Source organism: Mus caroli, chromosome 5, assembly GCF_900094665.2.
Source record: "Mus caroli chromosome 5, CAROLI_EIJ_v1.1, whole genome shotgun sequence".
Classification (NCBI taxonomy): domain Eukaryota; kingdom Metazoa; phylum Chordata; class Mammalia; order Rodentia; family Muridae; genus Mus; species Mus caroli.
This window is the reverse complement of record NC_034574.1, coordinates 57,012,152-57,033,795: the sequence shown is the minus strand read 5'-3', so window position 1 is coordinate 57,033,795 and position 21,644 is coordinate 57,012,152. Positions and strand designations below refer to the sequence as shown.

Here is a 21,644-nt window from a genome sequence, read left to right as displayed (position 1 = left end):
TTCTTTATATATATTGGATATTAGTCCCCTATCTGATTTAGGATAGGTAAAGATCCTTTCCCAATCTGTTGGTGGCCTTTTGTCTTATTGATGGTGTCTTTTGCCTTGCAGAAGCTTTGCAGTTTCATGAGGTCCCATTTGTCAATTCTCGATCTTACAGCACAAGCCACTTATTAACATTTCTTAATTATTAGAATACTAAGAGGTTTACAGTAGCTTGCAGAAATAATAATAGTTGGATAACTTTTCCACACTAAATAAGAAAGCACTTTGAAACATTAGTACTACTGAAGGTAAAGATTCATTTTCTGTGTAAGTTCATTTCACTACACACCAGCAACACAATCATCCAATTAAACAATTCATCCACCATCAGTTACAAAAAAATCTGAATGTGTAGAACACTTTGAGATGCACTTTAAAGAAACTGATGTAAAACATTGCCCTAGTTAGAGGGAAGGGAATTAACTCATTTTGGCAATATGCATTCTGACATAGTAAATGCCCATATGTCATATTTAGTGCTTTTTAACAAATTGGCAAATGAGATTATATGAAACTTGGCATTCTTGTTCTGAAAAAAAAAGAGATTAGCTCTGAAGAAGATACAAATAGATATTGAACTAGTTTCTATAACAACTGCTTTGGGGGGAAAACTACGGCTTTAATTTGTCAAATATGATTATTAGCAATTGTCGTTTGTGTGCTTGGCATATTCAGAGTCCTGACCAGCATAGCTGAGGTACAAGAGATCTGTGTCATCTTTAGAGTTAGTCTGAGAAGCAGCTAGTGCACAGACAGACACAGACAGACAGACGACACATGGGTGTAATGCCAGAAAGCACACCATGTCAAAAGTTGTGTGTGTGTTTTGCTTCGTTTTGTTTTTAATGGAGAGAGACAGTTTAAAAGTGACTCAATGAAAAAATTTAATAGAAAAAAAGAACCCTTTAGTAAAATTTGGACTGTAGGGGCTGGGAAGATGATCCATGAACAAGGGCATGGAGCAAGCATAAGCATCCGAGTTTAAATCCACAGCATCCACTAAAAAGCCAAGCATGGCTGCAGGTGTCTGGAAGTCCAGTGCAGAAGTAAGAAAGAAACCAGGGGCATCTTGGTCAAGTGGACACTGTGAGCTTCTGATTTTGTGAAGGATCATGTCTCAAGGGAATAAGGTGAATAGCGATAAAGGGAAGTACTCAGTGTCCTGCTCTGGCTTATGAATGGGCACATACAACACTTACATCTTCACACTTACATGCATACGTCATACACACCAGACTACATCACACTTGTGTGTGAGCACAGACTCACGCATGCACATTCACACACACTATTCATAAAAATAAATAACTTGAAAAAAAATATATATATAGTGTGTGTATGTACAGACAGGTTCATGTGTGTGAGTGCAGATGTAGGTGTGCCATGATTCCCGTGTGAAGGCTAGAGGACAACCTAAGGTATCTTGTCTTGTCTTCCACCTGGTTTGGGACAGCTTCTCTTCGTTTACTGCTGTTCATGCCAGGACAGATAGCCCGCGTACATCCAGGGATCTTCCTGTCTCTGCCTTCCACCTCCCCCAGGAGTACTGGGGTGATTACTGATGATCCTGGGAATGCAAACTCAGGACCTCAAGCTTGAATGGCAAGTGCTTTTGCACATGGGATCCTATCCCCAGTTTTTTTTTATTACGTATTTTCCTCAATTACATTTCCAATGCTATCCCAAAAGTCCCCCATACTCCCCTCCCAATTCTCTACCCACCCATTCCCATTCTTTTGGCCCTGGCATTCCCCTGTATTGGGGCATATAAAGTTTGCAAGTCCAATGGGCCTCTCTTTCCAGTGATGGCCGACTAGGCCATCTTTCGATACACTCAGTTTTAGAAAGTTATTTCTCATTGTCTGAAGGAAAGGAAGTCCATCATCAAGGTGACAATAGATTTAGGGACCAGTAAGGACCTGTTCTCTGTTTCACACTTACGCTGTCTTTACATGATCACAAGGAAGAAGGGGTCCGTGAGGCCAAGCACGTTCTTAAAACTTTTATAAGGTTACTAGTGGCTTTATGACTTATTCACACCCTTCCTTTTATTACTGTCACAGTGGTGATTTAAGTCTCCGTGTGTGGAATTGGGGGCATTTAACAATCACAGCAGAGTCACTGGCTTTAATTCCTGCATGGAACTTGAGAACTGGCAGCTCCTGACAGTGTATCTACCGAGGGAAGATGCTCGCAGGTGGGACTATGTGGCGCTTCATTAAAGTCTAAGGTGATCCAATCCTATTTCAGGATCACTAAGTTTGGCTTTAGCACCATTAAAAACAAACCCCTAAATCTATGTGATATTTCAGACAATTAGCCAATCAAAATTCTTTTCTCTCAGAGAACTGTTAGGGTCTGAGGGGTCTGCTCACTTTCCATCTTCGTCACCCCTTCACAGATGGCATAAACTTCAGGAGAACTCAAGAAGTGTCCTACGCTGGTGGTACATGGGAACTGTGCCTTAATTTATTAGTTTCTATATCTTTAAAATTAGCATGGAAAGTGTTAGATATAGTTATTGTGCCTTAATTTTAATGTTTAGCATAAGCTTAAATACTTTTTTTCATGCATATAGATGTTTTCAACCCAGACAGCAGGAACCACCCGATTCATATCACATACCATGTGAGAACACTGATCCACTTCTGCCCAAAAGGAAACGGTGAAAGCAAACACAATTTTTGGTAAAGCTCTCTGCTCTAATGCATTTATGAATAATACATATTATTATCAGTGTCAACTTCTAAATTCTACTCACAGCTAAAGGTTGCAAAGGTCTCCTTTTAATCCATCACAAGATACTTTCACCTTTCCTTCCCCAATGTATCAATATTGAATGATATAAAAATACTTTTAGCATTTGCTTTCAAATAAAATATTCAACACGCAATGCTTTCATGGAGCATTTTTTCCTTAAAAATCCATTATGCTAAAAGTAAGTATCTACATGGAGACCACTAGACTGATGTAATTAAAATGTACATTTACAAAAAGGTAATGGCGCTTATGTCAGCAACGGGTGTGGTTCCTGGATCACTGTGGATTTTCCTCAGATGATCCTAATTGGAATAAGCAAAAGTTACTTTTTTCTGTTTTTAAATCCCACAGTAGTTCAGTAGTTCTTAAGGCTATTATTTTTGTTTGGGCTAATTACTAATTTTATCACAGATTATTTAAAAGATGTAAGAGATTCAAGGTAAGAATAAGTTTGGCCACCTGCATTTTTTATTTCTTTGATTTTAGTGTGTGTGTGTGGCTGTGTTCTCTCTCTCTCTCTCTCTCTCTCTCTCTCCCTCTCCCTCTCTCTCTCTCTCTCCCTCTCCCTCTCTCTCTCTCTGAGGTTGCGCTGTGTGTTTGTGTGTGTATGTATGGTGTGCATGTTTGTATACTGGTGAAAGTATGTGCATCAGTGTAGGCAAGCGCTCTACACCTCTGTCCTGATTGCTCTTCACATTGTTCTTTGAGACATGCTTCTTATGGAATTTTGAGCATACTGCTGCTCTGGATAGGTTTGTTGAATCAGCCTTTGGGATCTGCTTGTCTCTCTGTACCCTGCACTCCATCAGCACTGGGATTATAGACATTCACTGACACTCCTGGGTGATGCACATGGTTGCTGGACATATGAACTCAGGTTCTCTTGCTTATGTTTATTTACCCCTGGACCACATCCGCATTACCCCACATTTATTTGAATCACTGGATTCCTCCAGGGTGGGTGGCCTGCTCATTAGTATGCTGGTCCCCACTGTATTCTGATTTCTGGCTTTTTCCCAGTTTCCTATGGTACCTTTTAGGCTTGTCCTCAGGATTCCAGTGTTGCCAGAGGTGCTATTGGGTGCATTTCCATTACATCAGAGCCATGTAAGTAAGATATGTGCTCTAATCTAATGGTTCTCAACCTTTGGATCATGGCCCCTTTGGGGTTCAAACAACCTTTCTGCAGGGATTACATAGCAGATATCCTGCATGTATGATATTTACATTATGATTCATAACAGTAGCAAAGTTGCAGTTATGAAGTAGTAATGAAAATTTTATGGCCAAGGGTCATTACAACATGACCCACCACTGTATTAAATATATCACACTGTATTAAATAATACTCCACAACTGAATCAAAGGGTCAAAGCATTAGGAAGGTTGAGAACTACTCTACTAAGCCTTGTTAACTCTAGGGTTGCTTCTTGTTGAGATAACAACACAACTGACATCGGGTCACATTGAGAAGCTAATCCCAAGTCAGTGATTTCTGAGTCATAGAAGTAATTCTGCTCAGCTACTGACCCTCTGGACAGACTGTGGTAGAACCTCTTTGATGATCCAGTGCCCTCTGCAGATTTACCTCTCGCCTCTTTCCCATCCGACACGCTATCTTTTGTATCAGCATACATTAGTCAGATATAATAGTGTGTTTTATTGTAACATTTCCATGTGTATAAGATACTTGGGTCATATTTATGTCTATTAACTATACATACTGTTTTCTTGATCCCTTCCCATCATTTAATATGTTGCACCTGTACCTCTACACTGGAGGCCCGGCTAGCCATGCACTGGCGGGGAATGGATGACCTGTTTTTATCTCATGGAGACTCTCTGGTCTGAAGCTCCTGATATGTCTCCATGCAGCTTGCTAGGTTCCCACTGGTGGGTTGTTACCACACCAATCCTGGGCTTCAAATCCACCACAGTTTTTATGGTGAACATCAGGCAAACCTACACTTTGCTGCTGTACCTTTCTCTCTTGAACCCGGATGAGCTGCTGCGTGAAGGAAAACACAACACAAACTTAGTTCAGAGGCGACAATAACTCAGTTGTTGGGAACAGCAACTGAAATCCTAATCTTGTAAGCCTTCTTAAATCTAAATCCTCTGGTGTCAAATCCTGACAGATCTAGCACTGAAACTGGGAGATACTTGTAGCTACATCTTGTCCTCATGTTATCCCCATCCAAAAGGCCTAACTCTCTCCTGCTTCCTCTCTTCCTCTGTCCAACCCAGAAGTCCCACCTATTTGCCCAGTGATTGGCTCCTTTATTCATTAGGGGATTGGTTCACAAGAAGTCACCTGAGTATGTGACTCCCTCCCTGTCTGCAACCCCTCCCAGGAGAGCAGAATTAGCATCAAAATACAAACAGCACCAGGTCCATCCACAACACAAATATCTATAGGTCCTTCTTTTCTGGTCATTTTTCATTGGATATTTTATTTATTTACATTTCAAATGTTATCTCCTTTCCTGGTTTCCCCTCCAGAAATCCCCATCCCATCCCTCTCCCCCTGCTTCTATAAGGGTGCTCCCCTACTCACCTACCTACTCCTGTTTCCCGCTCTAGATCCTTCTTATATTTTTCTTTTTTTTTAATCGAATAAAAGAGTTAAAACATGTATTACATATTTGAGTCTGGCTTACATCACTTTATATGATGATCTACACTTCCATTTATTTAATTCTTCATGATTTCACTCTTCTTTATGGCAAATAATACTCCAACCTTCCTCCAGTACATGCATGCGTGTGTGTGTGTGTGTGTGTGTGTGTATGTGTGTATGTGAACTCATGTGCATGCATATATGTGTGTGTGTGTGTGTGTGTGTGTGTGTGTGTGTGTAAAATTTCATTTTCTTCATCTAGCCATCAACTGGATTATTAGGCACCTAGGCTAATTCCATACTGTGGTTATTATAAATGGCATTTCAACATAGACATGTAGGTATTTCTGTGGCCTGCATTATATCTGCCCACATAAACTCAATTGCTGTATTTTCTGTTAAGTGCTGCTCAGAGCACTCAACACTACCTAGCATTACCAACATTTTGGGGCTGCAATTCTTGAAAACAAGAAGGATGCTGGTCTTGTTCAGGGCAGTATACCTACCTGAAATCTGTGGCATAAGGCTAGTCACAATACAACTAAATAAGTATTTACTGGGACAGTTTTACAAAGACAGGTTACAGATAAAACAAGTGAGATGTGGGTGAAGAAGGAAAGATCGAGAGAATGAGAAGAAGCCAGAAGATTAGAACACATTGTCTAAGTTAGTGTAAGGCTAAGCAGAGAAATTCAGCCAGAAGCCAAGGCAAGCCAGATTCAAAGTCAGCTTGGAAGATTAGGTTCTAGACTCTGTAAGAGTCTAGAAGCTGCCAGGTCTAGGCCTATGGATAGTTAGGACAGAGAAAGAAGTGCTATGGGTTTAGCCCAAGCTTTGTATTCTCATAGCTTGAGTACATCTCTCATTTCATCCCTTCCCTGAGGGAATAAAAAAAGACATTTACACCTACTTTCAAGTTATTGGTCCAGGATGGTTCAAGACACTTCCAAAAAGTGTAAACTACTCCCATTGCCTTCCCAGGAAATGAAGGTAAGAGCTTATTGCTGAACACACCACATACTTCTAGTACAGGATGTGGAGAAATTGAGATGGAATTGACTTGTAAGCCTCCTACTTGAGAACTAGCTCTCATAGTGTCTGAAGGCACTAGGCTAGCTGCCGAGGGGAAAAAAAAGCAATCAATAGTCCTACCCGCTTGTAAAGCTGGTGAACCACAGGAATGATGAACATGACAAGATATCTCTAATGGTGCAGTAGGGACACTTTTATCTTGGAGTTAACTGACAGCTGTCTAATTGCACTTAAGACCTATCTGGTAGGAGGGAATTAATGCTTAGTAATGTAGGCTACCCTTGGTTAGAGCTATCATAGACTCTTAAAGAGAGTCCTGCTATTTTCCAAAACTGATATGAATTCTAACTACATTTGTAAAGACTTATCCTTACACTCACAGGTAAGTGTAGCTCTCACTTAACAGAATGAGACTATTACAGATACACACAACCATCAAAAATGTATATAATAAATGATCATGGGGTGCTCACCTTCAATCCATACATTTACAATGCAACTTCTACATCCAAGGCTCTACATTGAGGAAGAAGCAGTCAAAAGATTGTTGCAGAGGTCCAGGATGCCTGCCTGATGCTACGGTGCCTTTCAGACATAACAGGGGAAGACACACCCATGAAATCTAAACAACAGGGTTAGCTAACAAGACAGTCATAAGTTGGTGCCCCAACATGGATGGTAGAAATATCACAAAGATAGAGTCAACAGTACTTTAACTCTTCAGCTAAATGTTTAGAGGAGAGAGAGAGAGAGAGAGAGAGAGAGAGAGAGAGAGAGAGAATGAGAATGAATCATGAATCAGTTTTCTCCAGGGACAAGACCTCTGATAGGTTATTCAATCCCACGTGGTCATCCTTAGACTAACTTTTCTATGAGCAACACTAAGTAGACTGAGTTGGTTTTACTCACAGATAGATGGACAGACAGACAGAAAGACACTTTGGATGTAGTAGCATTAGTAATTGAAGACTAAGAGAGTATAAGTTGGAGAGGTAGTGGGGACTATGTGAGAGAAGTTGCAAGGGGAAGAGGAAGAAGTACAGATGTTATAAATACAGTTCTCATGTATGAAAACATTAAAAACTTTTTTTTTCCAGACAGGGTTTCTCTGTATAGCCCCGGCTGTCCTCGAACTCACTTTGTAGACCAGGCTGGCCTCAAACTCAGAAATTCGCCTGCCTCTGCCTCCTGAGTGCTGGGATTAAAGGCGTGCACCACCACGCCCGGCCAAAAACGTTTAAACTAAAAAAATAATGGTTTATTTGCTCTGTCTTTAGGTAAGATACTCTTAGTGTGCACCAATACAATCAACAACGCCTTGGAAAAAATCACTAATTGAAAGCTAGTATCTTGAAACTAATAAACATTTGTAAAAATCAGAGCTGTGATTATCTCTCAGAGTGAGGACAGGGCTCACAGGCAACGAACCAGAAGGAATTTGGGGCCAATTAGAATGTTCTATGCTTAGCTTTGGGCTATTCTCTTTTGGGTTATGCTGATGCAAGCATTTGGCAAAATGTTTTATATTTAGGAATTGCATATTTCATTGTATGTGAATTTTACCTAACAAAAAGAACCACGGATGCACTTAGAATTCTACTGATAAGCATAAGGAAAGGTTAAATGTGGTGGGTAGTGATAATTGCAATTTACTTGGAAATGCATTAATAAAAAGAAATTGGATGGAGAGAAAGGCCTATGATAAAACAAATATGTAAAATGTTAATTATCAAATTGGTTAGTAGGTTATGTAAGTGTTTGCTAGAAATTTTTTCAACATTAATGGATTTTGGAAAATCTCCAATACAAAATATTATTTAAAAACCGATTGCCTGGACTCATCTAGATGTAGGTACATTAGTGCCCAAAAGCTCCTTTAGCTACGAGTTTCAATTATAAATGAAAGGATAGGATTAACTGATTCTAAAAATGTCGGAATAATAAGGAAAGCCCTATTATCTATTATTGATGGGTTAAGTCATTAATTCAGTGAATGTTTATAGAATTACTAGAATGTATAGAAACTGCTTTCAACGCACTAGTCAAGAGTCATGTGTGGTGTTGCAGGACTACCGCCTCAGAACTCAGAAGGTTTAAGCTCAAGATGGTGAGTTAAAGGCTAGCTCAGGATTGCATTTACATTTGCACAGCAAAATCATGTCTCAAAAACCATGAGATCGTGGAGAGGTGGCTGTGTGGTTAAGAACGTGTATTGCTTTTATGGAGGTCTCAAGGTCAGTTCACAAACCCACATTGGGCAGCTCACAACTACATATATCTTCAGTGTTATCTGATGCCCTCTCTTCTGCCCTTCAAAGGCAGGTTCACCCAGGTGTGAACACACACACACACACACACACACACAATTAGATAAACAGACATGTAAATAAAATAAATCTTTAAAAAGTAACAGAAACAAAAGACCATAGCAAGAAGTCTAATGTTTGAGGAATGTAGATTTCTATCATAATTTCAAGGGGGTGGGGGAGTGGTAGTGTGCTGGCTTAGCAGAGGAAGTGGGAGGGATCCGTAGCAGACAAGGTTGTAATTTTGTATTTGTCTCAGGGTCCAAGACTTTTCTTATGAGGGAATAGTATCATTTGTCAGCTGTAAGTGGACTGTGGCACTGCACACTGGAATGGAGGACAATGCATTTCTGGCAGAGCATCTTCAGCTGAGATGGCTTTTAGGTTGTGATTGCACATTAGTGTGCATTCCAAAGCAGAGTCTGCAACTTTGGCTTTCTTATCTAGTGGTTCAGTTTGCCCTGGCAGAATACACCAACTGCAAGGAGTAGAACAGCTCTATGCTGCAGCTGAGTGCCCTGTCCACAGTGTCTGCACGCTCTGGCAGAGAGGGTGGCACTTGGGATTGTGTACAATGACTTCTTAAGAATAAAACCAAACATAGCAAAACCGAAAACCCTAAAGCACTTACGGTAAAGCAGCTATCAAATTTAGGTGGTGAATGTTTTCTGTGTTTTCAAAGCGATTACGAATTTAAAATTCTTACAACCAAAGAAAAAAGCCAATAAATTGATTTGAGAGTACCAATGGTATTAATTCACTATAGACAATACAGGGTTTTCTAGAGTACACCTAAGGGCTGACAATGAAAGGAGATAGGCGTTATCAAAATAAAAATGATACCCGATAAACTGATGTGCTACTTCCTGTTAAACACTAGCCTAAGAACATTTGGAAATAGTTCTCATCAGCGATCCAGGTGCTCCCACAGAGTAACTTTTGGTCTAATTAGCGTATTAAATAGTAAAACTGCTTACTTTTGACAAAACATTGCCTCTGGGCAAACAGGTTGATTGTGTACATTTCCAAAGAGCTGCTGCTGCTGACTTGTGGGAAAATGCAGAAGTTATGTGGAAATTCCCAACCTATAGCATTCCAGACTACATGAACATCTGGGGTAGTAAACTTTGAATACTGTCACTAAAGTGGAGACGTCCCAAACTCCATTAGGATTTAAGCTGCAAAAAGGTCATGGCGCTTGTGAAAACACAGATACCCCAGGGCTCAAAAAGAAACTAAGTTAAAGTTAAAATATTTAGTGTGGATAATCTATGGATTTAACAGAGAAAAGTAAAGAGAAGTTATTTGGCACAGATTATAAGGTTTCTGCTCTTTTACTTAGAGCTCAGCTTTGTGTCTTGCCATGATGTTGGAGTCAGTAATACACACACACAAACACACACACACACACACCACAAAGACACATACCACACCACACACATACCACATACCACACACACACATACACACACACACACACCACACCATACACACACACACACACACACACACACAAAGACACATACACCACACACAAACACACACACATATACTACACACCACACACACATATACACACACAAACACACACACACACACACACCACATACACACACACACACACCACACACACACACCACATACACACACACACCACACACACCCTGCCACTTTGGAGCTGAGGATGGAACTCAGGGCCTTGTACTTGCTAGACAAGTGCTTTAAATCCCAGCTTTATTTGATTTTTTTTTCAGATGGTTATTTAGGGAAAATGGCTTATTTCTACACGTAAGTAAAAACAAAGTGATCCAGTCACTTTGTTGAAAGTTCACCAACCACCAACTACTCAGTTACACTGCTCAGGAAGTGCAATGGAGGCACACAGGTAACCTGTGGTTACAGCACCCCCCTTTACAGTTCTCCTCCTTGTGCATGTGACCCCGAGAGATCAGGCCGCAGAGATTCTAGAATGTAACCACTAAACCTCCTGCTGATTAAATTTCTGCACACACTGTCCTGAAATATTAATACATAAATTAGGCTGACAATTAGAAACACTATAAATAACAAGTTTAATTTGATAGCTTGGCTACTGTAATAAAATTAACAACTGTTTCTCTCTCTCTTGCCATATTCATTTTCACCTTGGGGTTAAGTGAGACTGGCTTAAGTGCTCCTGGAACAAGAGGCATTTGCAGAAGGCCAGAGTGTGAAATTCATTCTCCTTGTTCCGGCTTTATTCCTGTTGACATAAAGGCTCCACATAAAACATTTCACACCAGAACACTGCCTATCCTTTTCATATGTATTTTTTCCCCTTTAAGGTCACTAAGTTAAGGTTCGTGAGAATAACGATCATATTCAACATTTGTTTGTGTATAGAAATTCATAGTTAATGTTCAAAACTTTGTCTTGTGCTATTCTAAGCATCTTCACATATGTTTTGTGACTCACTACATCTTACAATGGTGGTGTGAAGGCGATCCAGTGTGCTCCATTTCCCCATGAAGAATGGTGGTTATTCAGTAGCTTGTCCACGCTTACAAATGTTGCTGTTACTCCGTCCTTGATTTGATCTGAGAGGTGTATCCCCAAGTCCAAGTTTTTTTCCTACCACTCTCTGCAGTGATCTTCACTCTTTACCCTTTTATTGCCTCCTGTGATTTGTCCTTGTTCCTGTGTTCTCTAGTGAACACTGGACCTCTGCCTGATGAGTATCTAAAGTCAGTGTCTTGTGAAGGTATTCTTAGTTTTAGCACTGAGAGGCCCCTTTCATGGTAATGCAGTAGTATAAAGCAGTAATTTTTCTTCCCCAAGTCAGTTCAGGCACTATGGGAATCCTGACTCAACAATACAAGGGTAATTTGGATGGCATTTCCATTCTACACTATCTTGGGCATCTCACCATCATCACTATTATCATTAATAAGGTGACTGAGGGGACTCTGGCCAGCTGGAGAGTGGTGGGCCTGGCATTGGCAGGCCTTCCCTTCTCTACCAATCCCTCTGCTTTGCTAAAAACTATTAGATTACATTCCTAAAGCTAGCAAAAGCTTATTCCCTTATTTGGCCACTTCTGAGGCTGACTACCAAGATTCAGCTATCAAAGTTTTGAAGTCCAACAATCAAGAGCTCTCTTTAGCTCACCTAATTAACAGGTCTAATTAAAATTAAATACTTCATCTTAACTAGGGCTTTCCCCATTTACCTCCATAAACTACCATTTGCCTATGTCCCACATCTCTCTCTTCTTTATCCACAGGCAGTCCTTTGTCTGCTCTCCCTCAGTACAAATATTTCTCCCCCTCACTTACTCCTTTATCCCTTCTCCCTTGTTCCTATCCCCTTCTTCCTTTATGTCTTCCCCCCTGACCTCTGTCCCTCTGGGGCAAATAAATCTCCTTTGTGCTGAGAACACCGTCTTGGGTTGTCTTCAGCTGACTCTGAGGTTCCCAAATAGGTGTCTAAGGCTGATGGTAGACAGCATCTGATGCCACATAAAAATGACTCATCTACCCAGTCACATTAGAGAATTAAATTCTTTTTACAGATGGCCATGGGAATTTATTTGAAAACAGCCATTCCACATAACCTGCACTGATAAAATATTTGTGCCACTAAGAAGATGGTTTTGTAGATTCCTGTTGTCAGAACTTTGAAGGTACTTACATCCATACGGTATAAGGTCACTTAATATTGTTATTTTGACACCAAGCTGCTTCCTCCCCCTCAAAACCTCATGTTTCTGACGAGTCTTTAAAAAAAATTAAGAGTAAAATTATTCTCTTATATCTAAGTATGACACTATAGCAGTTTAAAGGATGATTGTCTGAATAGCATAAACTCTTACTATGTTAAAAATCAGAGGGAGAGCCTTCATGTTGCCTTATGGTTTGTGTATGAAGCTGACTCATGGATGACTCGTGTTTTAAAGGCTTCACCCCCTGGTAGAGATGTTACTGTGGGAGATCCTGGACACTTTAGGAAGTGGGGTCTCACTAAGGAAGACAGTCACTCAGAATTTATGCATAGGTATGTCTTGTCTCAGGCAGGGCCCTTCTCTGTTTCCCGTCTATCGTGATCATATCATGATCATCATATCATAGCCTTGGGCACACACTCTCCCTGCTGTGATGTTCCACCTACCAGGACCTGGAATTAGTGGAACAGAGAACACAAGTCTGACTTATTTGAGATGGTGGGTCCATGTGTATTTCCCCTGCAGGTTGCTGTCCCCTCACACACTTTGTCACAGCCATGGAATGTCTAAATCACATACTATCTAAATGCTTTTACATGAAGGATCATGTTTTGCCATGAATTCAGTCTAGATGTTCATTAACAGGTGTATGGATGAAGAGGATGTGGCGTGTGTACAAAATAGATTTTTATTTAACCACAAAAATAGCAACTTACTATTTGCAGGAAAACATATTTAACTGGACATTATCCTGTGAAGTGAAATAAGTCCAATTCAGAAACAAATATCTAATTTCCTTCCACATGAATAATCTAGATTTTAAAATATTTGTGAATAAAAATGTGTGTAAATATGTATAAATAAGAGATATGAGTAGAAGAGAGATTATTTGGGACAATGAAAGGGATGGTTTGAGAGGGAGAGTTGCAAGAGAAGGCGTTAGTGGTGAATACAACCAAAGCACATAATATGCCTGCATGAAAATGCTGTGATGAATTCTGTTATTTCATATAACAAATATATACCAGTAATAAGAAATGCATGAACAAAAAGTCTAGTTATTATAATCCTTTGCATATAAAGTTTCAACAATATAAAGTTTCAATTACTATTTTCACATGGTTAATTATAATTATGCATAATGGTAATCTGGACCCCAAATGAAGTAAAAATTCATCGTTACCTCAAGATCAGTGAGAAAACATTATCCATTCCAAATGAACAAAAGTATATAGGATTTCTCAAAGAAAACTAAATAAATATTTGAAGCTAGCATCTTTCATATTGACAGCAAGCAACAGGATAGGGTAAAATGAGAATATAATTTGTGAAAACAATTCCTAGTGGTATTTTACATGATTCTTGGATAAATAGAAAAATAAATAGAAAAAATAAAAGGTCTTAGAAATCACTTAACTTGAAAGTATATACAAAATTTAGGATAATGATTTACAAATACTGGTTTTCAGCCTTTCTGGTTTTTTTTTTTTTTTTTTTTGACAATTAAGGAGGTAGGAGAAAACAGCCAAAAGTTGTTTGTAAAATAGTCTATTTCAATTAATATCACATACTAAGCTGCAATGTTCATCTGGGTAAGAGTTGTATGAACCAAGTTTAAGCTCTGACAGTAGCTACTGTGTCTGGTAGGCTTTAGAGCCTCACTGCAAAATTAGGGGAGGGTGGGGTGTACAAAGGAGGGTTAAAGTTGTCTGATCACTCAAGGTTGTTTACAGTGTTCAGATTTTGGTCAGTCCCACATATCCTTCATGGAGGTTGGTGTGTGACTGTGGAGCTGGGCTGAGAGGGACAGTTCACTGGTGGAATAACACTGATAGGATCATTGCCAAAGACAAATGGGTGATGGGTCCTTCCTTTTGTCCCAGCATTTTTTGTCAGAAGCTCTCCGATATCGCTTCCAGCTTCCTCTGAAGGGGTGTGTGGAAGCAAGTAGCTGCAACAATGCAGGGGTGCAGCCTTGGTTTTAGGGGTCAGCTATCCCAAATGGCTATGGCAGTACTCTCTGTGTTAGTCAATGACCTACTGCGGCAAGAGACAGCATAACCACAGCCACTCTTTCAAAGGGAATGTTTAATTAGGGCTTAGTCCATTATCATCATGGAGGGGAGCATGGTGGTCCACAGACAGACATGGTGCTGGAGAGGTGGCAGAGAGTTCTATATCTGCATCTACATCTGCAACAGAAAGAGAGACACTGCACCTAGCTTGAGCATTTGAAACCCCAAAGCCCTCTCTTGAAGCAACACACTTCATCAAACAAGGATTACCCTGTAAAGTAGCACCACTTCCTACTGACGAAAAATTCGAATCTATGAGACTATGGTGGCCATTCTTGTTCAAACCACCACACTATTAGAATCATACCCTCATAGATCAGCATGGAGGTTGGTGTTCCCTACCTTTACTTTATTCCTCCAAACTGAACTGTCTTTCTTCACCCCCCTGCCATGTTTTATGCAGCTAATGCTAAAGAAGTTTCTTGCACATGGGTTGTAGACAGCACAATCAGATATATGGAGTCCTGAGAGAGTGTGGGCTTCAGACTGGATATGCAAGTCTGAATGTTCATGTTCTTCTGAAATTGATATGCAGAAATTCTAACTCTGAAGGTGATGGCATTAGGAGTTAGAACCTTTAGGAGATAATTAGGGCATATATATAGGGTTCTTCTGCATGGGATTGTCCCTATATTAGAGACCTCAGAAGATCACTTGTCCCTCTACCATAAGAGGAAAGAATATAAAGACAGCCACGGAGGAAGTAAGACAGGGGGTATCACCAGACACCAAATCTGTGGGTACTTTGATTTTTGACTTCCCAGCTAATTTTCACAGTGAAGAAAATATTATTTGCGTGTCAAAAAAGCTTGATTGCTTTTATATCCATTATGTATTGAGCCTACTGTTCCTCTACAATTAGGTAAAAATATAACAAAATATTTCCAATATGAATGCAGATCATTTTCCCATTTGGGTGGGAGGAATCTTTTCACTGATGCCAGGAGACAATGCTGCAGTACCTTTGAGTTAGTACAGCTGGTGACTGGGAGCTCCAGTGTCAGGATGTCAAGAAAGACAAAACCTGAGTCCCAGCACCACCACACTAAAAAACTCCAGTACTCACATCAGCAAAACAAAGCTAGTAATTATGCCTTCTGACTAATCTGTGAATAGCAATAATTATACAAGGTCCTGGGTGCATATTAAATAATACCGGTTATTCACATCTATAAATTACAGCCATCCATGCACACTGCTTTGTTCTATGGTCCCCTGGATTCTAATGGAGCTGAAGAACTCGTGTGGCACTATGGCCACTGGGTTATTGTGGTAGCACATTCCTCACATGTTTGTGGTGATGCTGGTGTGTTCAAAGGGTACAGATATTCCTGTAGAAGCCCAGCACACAATTATGTACAGTACATAACACTTGATAAGGACAACTAGTGCTCAAGTTACTGAATTATGTATTTATGTTTCATCTTTACTGTAGTGGATATTCCTTATCCTTATAAACACAGTGGAGTTTGCTGAGAGGCAGTATGCCCTGTCGTGTGGCACAGCCTCAGACATCTTGATATTAACTGCCTTCTTGATTGCATTGTTTTCTGGTGTGTGATTCAATGCCATTATGTGTAAGTGTGCTTACTTCATTATGCTCACTATGATAGAACTACATAATTATTCATTCCCCAGGATGCAGCCTGTATCTAAGTGACAGATGGCTTCAATTCATCTCACAGTGACTCTAGAGGGAAGAGCTATGATGTAACTTTGATATTTGTGGAAAGGCAGGATATAGAGGGACTAAGTGAACCCTCCAAGGACACTCTCGGGGGGGGGGTTCTCCTTAGAATCTAATGAGTCAAAACCAGTGACAGGTTTTACAAACCTGCCTAGTATAACAGTCAGATTCCGATGGCAATCCACCAGTGAGCAACAAAGAACCACGGAGCTGAATTTGAGCGGTTTTTTTTTTTTTTTTACACCTCTATGCAGATTGTGATCGATCAGAAGGTATATGGTTTGACTTATGAAATTACTGGTGTTTACCTGGAGACTTTTTTTTTTTTAAAGACAGCTACAAGTTGCATTATTGTGGAAAAAATGACATCACTGATGGTTAATGGTTCCAAATGCTTTTCAAGCAGCTGCATTTTTTCAAGGTTGGGAAGTGAAACAGACTCAGGAGAGAACAACAAATTGTTCTATACCATATATATTTTTTTGCATCAAAGATAAGATGCAGCTATAATGTAATCATTCTGACAAGAGTTCTTCTTAATGGGAGCAGAATGTATACCCTATGCTTAAGAGATTGTCAGTATGTGTTTTGATTTTTACTTTCAATAACTTTTCATGGAAAGAACAATTGTTTTCATAAAAAGATGGTTTAATTTGCAAATATGAGGTTATCAACATTGTCAAATATTGAGGGTTAATGCATAATTCCTAAAAACTATTGGCTGAGATGAACAAAACTGTATGCATGGTAGAGAAGATGGACTTCATTTGGAAAAGACACGCCCTGTTCCTTACTCTCTGGGGAGTCAAAATGGTCTTGGAGGTTTTATGAAGTTCAGTTCAGTTAGGAAACCTTCCTTTACTTATTCATTTTTATTCTTTTTGTGGTGTGTGTGTGTATGAATATATATGTGTTTATGTGTTTTCACATGTATGCTGACATGTATGTGCACTTGTGTGCACATGGCGGCTGTTGGCATGTACTTTGAGTGTTGTCTACTTTGTTGATGAAGGCAGGGCTTCTAGCTGAGCCTGGAGCTCTTNTATAGGTAGCCAGATTGCTCTGGGGCCTNACTGTCTCTGCCTCCTGAGCACTGGGGACACAAGTGGGCCACCATGCCTGTCAGGGTTTTGTGTGGCCTCTGGAGGGTCTAACTCTAGTTCTCCCACTTCCACAGCAAGCACTTTGTCCATTGAGCTGTCTCCTCAGCCCTATCTTGCATTAGATACTAGAATGATAATGTCTTTGTGCAAAATGATGTTTAAATTATATATAATTCTTATATCCATAAATTCATTAACTTAAGTGTTTTCATAATAACCATGATGGATATGATATGATGGAATACAATTGTATAAGGAAATGCAAAGACTTTTTAATTTGTATCTTTTGTGTCTACTTCATTACTTACATTGCTTCTGGTTTTAAACAATGCTGAATGTAAGTCATGTGTGAGGACAGAGGGTCCCTACNTTCCAATGTTCATAAAAATCACATGGGAGAATGCAGAACATTTTCCCCTGCCATTTTATCCACTTAGTCCCCACCTACTTTCTCCTAAGTTCTTAAAAATCCTATGAATTTTGAAATGATAAAGACTTCTTTATTCATTCACCTCCTCCAGGAATTCTTATGTTTACAATGTATGTTTGTGTGTATGTGTTTGTGTGTTTGCAGATAGATACACTAAGGAAGGTTGTTGAGGTCGCCAGATAAGCTTGGGTGTCTGTCTTCACCTTTCATTTTCTTTGAGATGGTCTNTTGTCCAGTGCTGCATAAGCCAGAGGAGCTGGCGTGAAATCTCCTGCCTCTGCTTCCTGTCTTGCTTTAGGAGNGCCAGGATTGCAGACACAGAAGTCTCCACTCAACCTCATGTGGGTTCTGAGGATCTGAACTGTGGTCCTTGGATTTTCACAGCAAGNCTTTAGCCCTGGAGCCATCCTTCTTGCTCTCCAAAGGAATTAATTCTTTTAAGAGAAAACCTCTCTGATCTAACATAAGCATACTTTCCCCCTATTTCTTGCTGTTTTGCATTATTGGAAACGGGGTCTTCACTATGAATAGTCCTGACTGGCTTGACACTTCCTGTTGCTTTGGAACTATTCAATTTTTTTTTTAATTCTGTGTATAAACGGACAAAAACTTAGGCTTACCAGCATCTAATTGATGAGTGTAAGGTAAATGGTATTTTCAGGATGATGCCAATAAAATAGAGGTGTTTTTACATTTGAGCACTGAACACTGTAAATTTCATGCAATGTACTCCTGATCTTTTTTTCTTTTCTAAAGTGCTTCTCTTTTAATGAAACAAACCCAAACGATGTACAGTCAGGTTCACGTTGTGCAGTTCACAAGCATGGAAAAACAAACAAACAGAAGGACAGAGTTCCAACACAAGAAGCTAACCCAAGATTCGGCTGGATTTGCTGCCAGGGGGCTTTCTCCCTCATGGCGCTGGGGCTGGAGCCACTGGGCTGGGCACAGGACCAGTGGGCACCAGCTTCTCTTCCATCTGCACCAGGTTGGCTTGGAAGTCTGTGTCGACATTTTCGTGGATATTCTCCCTTGAGGTCTAAGACATCTCCAGAGTTTGCTTTAGAAGAGTTACCACTCAGTGTTCCGGCAACTCCGAATCTTCCCTGCCACCACTAGACTTGGCACCTGCTGACTTGGCCCAAGATGGGGGGTTCTCTTCAGGTGTCCCAAAGATGTTAGAAGCCATTGTTCTTCCTCACAGGCTGTTCTGTTGGCTCATTAAAGCCTAATGAAAAGTTGGACCCACCACCTGGAGGCCCCAAAACCTGGGAGCTGTTCCTGATGTTAGGGTCCACACCCTTGAAGGTGGTGGTAGTGGTCATGGCACCAAGGGGCGAGGTAGGCTGGCCCTGAAAATGCCGAGGGGGACTGGGACCAACCGGCGCAGACGACTCCACAAGCTCAACCACTTGGGCTCCATGAGCTTCTACCACTGTAGTCCTGATCTTATTATACTACAAAGCTCACAATTCAGTTTTGATTTGTTGAGGGGCTACTGTGACTTATAACAGCAAATAGCCAGTTATCATGTTGGCTTTCTTTTTTCACATCTGGCCTTACCACCGCAGAACTGTATCGTTGCTCATAAACCAACCTTTCCATTTGGTGAGGCAGTATTTTACAAACAAAGCTCTGCTCCACATTTGTTTATTTTGGCTTCTAAAAGCACCAATGTTTTAAAAGAGAAAGGAAACACAATAGGAATATAGAACCAGAAAACCATAAAGCAAAGTGAAGGATAAATCTTCTGTCACAAATATACCTAAACCCCAGAGAAGCATAATGTTTTCTCTGTTTAAGATATGGCAAGTTACCAATTACATATATCTTTGTTATAATTATTTTCTCTTCCTCTTGTACCATGTCATATTTCTTGTGGTAATTATTCTTTCATATTGTTCAAAAGAGCTAAATGTCTTGGGTATTCAAATAGGTATGGGTACAGGTGCCTATACTAAGCAAGACCATAAAAGACCCATATTCAAGGTTGAGGTAAGAGGTGGACAAACATTTAACATATCTTGTTCTTTCAATGGATTACTTGCTGTAGGTACACTGGCATGGGAAATTGACAGAGAACATCCTGGCAGGATGACAAATCTCTTAGCAGTAAGCAATGAAGACCCTTGTGAAATAAAGCTTACATATGCATATACTCATGCATACAAATGAAACTGTGATTTCATAATCACACTGCATGGGAGACAGGTTTCACAGGATTAACTCAGATCATATACAAAGCAATTAAATAGACAGAAAGCTCAAAACAATGAACTTCAAGGGGACATCAAACTATGTCGTTGTCGAAATACGTTATCTAGAATATCCTGTTTCCAACAAAAATTTTGAGAGATGTAAGGAAATATACTTCATAGAGGAAATAGAGGAACTACCTCTAGTATCTCTAATGCCATAGCAAAGATATCAAACAAGCTACTATGCATAAAGGTAAGGAAGTATAGGAAAGATATTTAAAGAATTAATAAGGTATGAAAAGAGTGAGTGAAAAATACTAAATATCTAGGAGACGAAGTTATCTAAAAATGTAGAGTTGAAAATTATAATTATAGATAAATCTTCCTAGAAAGCCTAATAGTAAATTCAATATATCAGAAGAATCTACAAAAGATATATCAATAGATATTATCCAGACTGAAGCAGATAAACAGAGCCTGAGAAATGTAGTACAGAAAACAACAACAAACCTGAGAGTTCTTGAAGAAAGGAAGGAAGACATGAACAGAAAATTTTCTTTTTCAACAAATGAGACAACACTTTTTTTTATGATGTATTTTCCTCAATTACATTTCCAAAGCTATCCCAAAAGTCCACCATACCCTCCCCCCCACTTCCCTACCCACCCACTCCCACTTTTGGGCCCTGGCGTTCCCCTGTACTGGGGCATATAAAGTTTGCGTGTCCAATGGGCCTCTCTTTCCAGTGATGGCCGACTAGGCCATCTTTTGATACATATGCAGCTAGAGTCAAGAGCTCCGGGGTACTGGTTAGTTCATAATGTTGTTGCACCTACAGGGTTGCAGATCTCTTTAGCTCCTTGGATACTTTCTTTAGCTCCTCCATTGGGGCTCTGTGATCCATCCAATAGCTGACTGTGAGCATCCACTTCTGTGTTTGCTAGGCCGTGGCCTAGTCTCACAAGAGACAGCTATATCAGGGTCCTTTCAGCAAACGCTTGCTAGTATATGCAATGGGAGACAACACTTTCTAAAGCTGATAAAAATATTAATTATGTATTCATGAAATTTAACAAGATGCAAGATCGATGCAAACAAATCATCAATTTGATTAATTGTAGCATAAGTCTGAACACAAAGAAAGAAAACACTGAATGGAGAAAGGAAAGCCGATGATCCCCTAGAGCTTAGCAATACCATTACTGAATTCTCTTCAATGACAATGGAGGACAGAAAGCAGTGGGATATATTATCAGCATAATAAAGAAAGCAATTAAAAAACCTCCTGTACATGGAGAAGTCTATCCCATTAAAACTATCTTCTTAGGAAAAACACAAACCTTTAAGGTCAATATAAACTACTTCAACAGTAGTAATCAAGGCAGTGTGGCAGGAGTAGAGACAAGGTTATCAAAGAAGCAGGGTGAAATCCAGAGAAAGAAGCACAGATTCACAGTGAAGTGATCTCCAACAAAGATATCGAAACAGTTTTGGGGCGGGAGAGGTTGTCTTTCCAGAGTGGCACAGAGACAGATGGGTCAACATGAAGAAAGTGAATCCCAATCTCTGTCTTTGACCTTAATCAACTTAACCTGAATTGTAGATCTAAAAGAGAAGTCAAGAGATGGTAGAAGAGAATAATGCTATTTCAAAGTGGAAGAGGGCCTTGCTGGACACAAGATGCACTG

The 21,644-nt window shown here is 39.9% G+C and overlaps 1 protein-coding gene and 1 pseudogene across 1 annotated transcript in view; both read right to left on the bottom strand.

The window, feature by feature from the left end:
- Positions 1–21,644, bottom strand: part of Nwd2 (NACHT and WD repeat domain containing 2) — a 158,459-nt gene that overhangs the window by 98,363 nt on the left and 38,452 nt on the right. The window lies entirely within an intron of this gene.
- Positions 18,627–19,083, bottom strand: LOC110295109 (annotated as a pseudogene).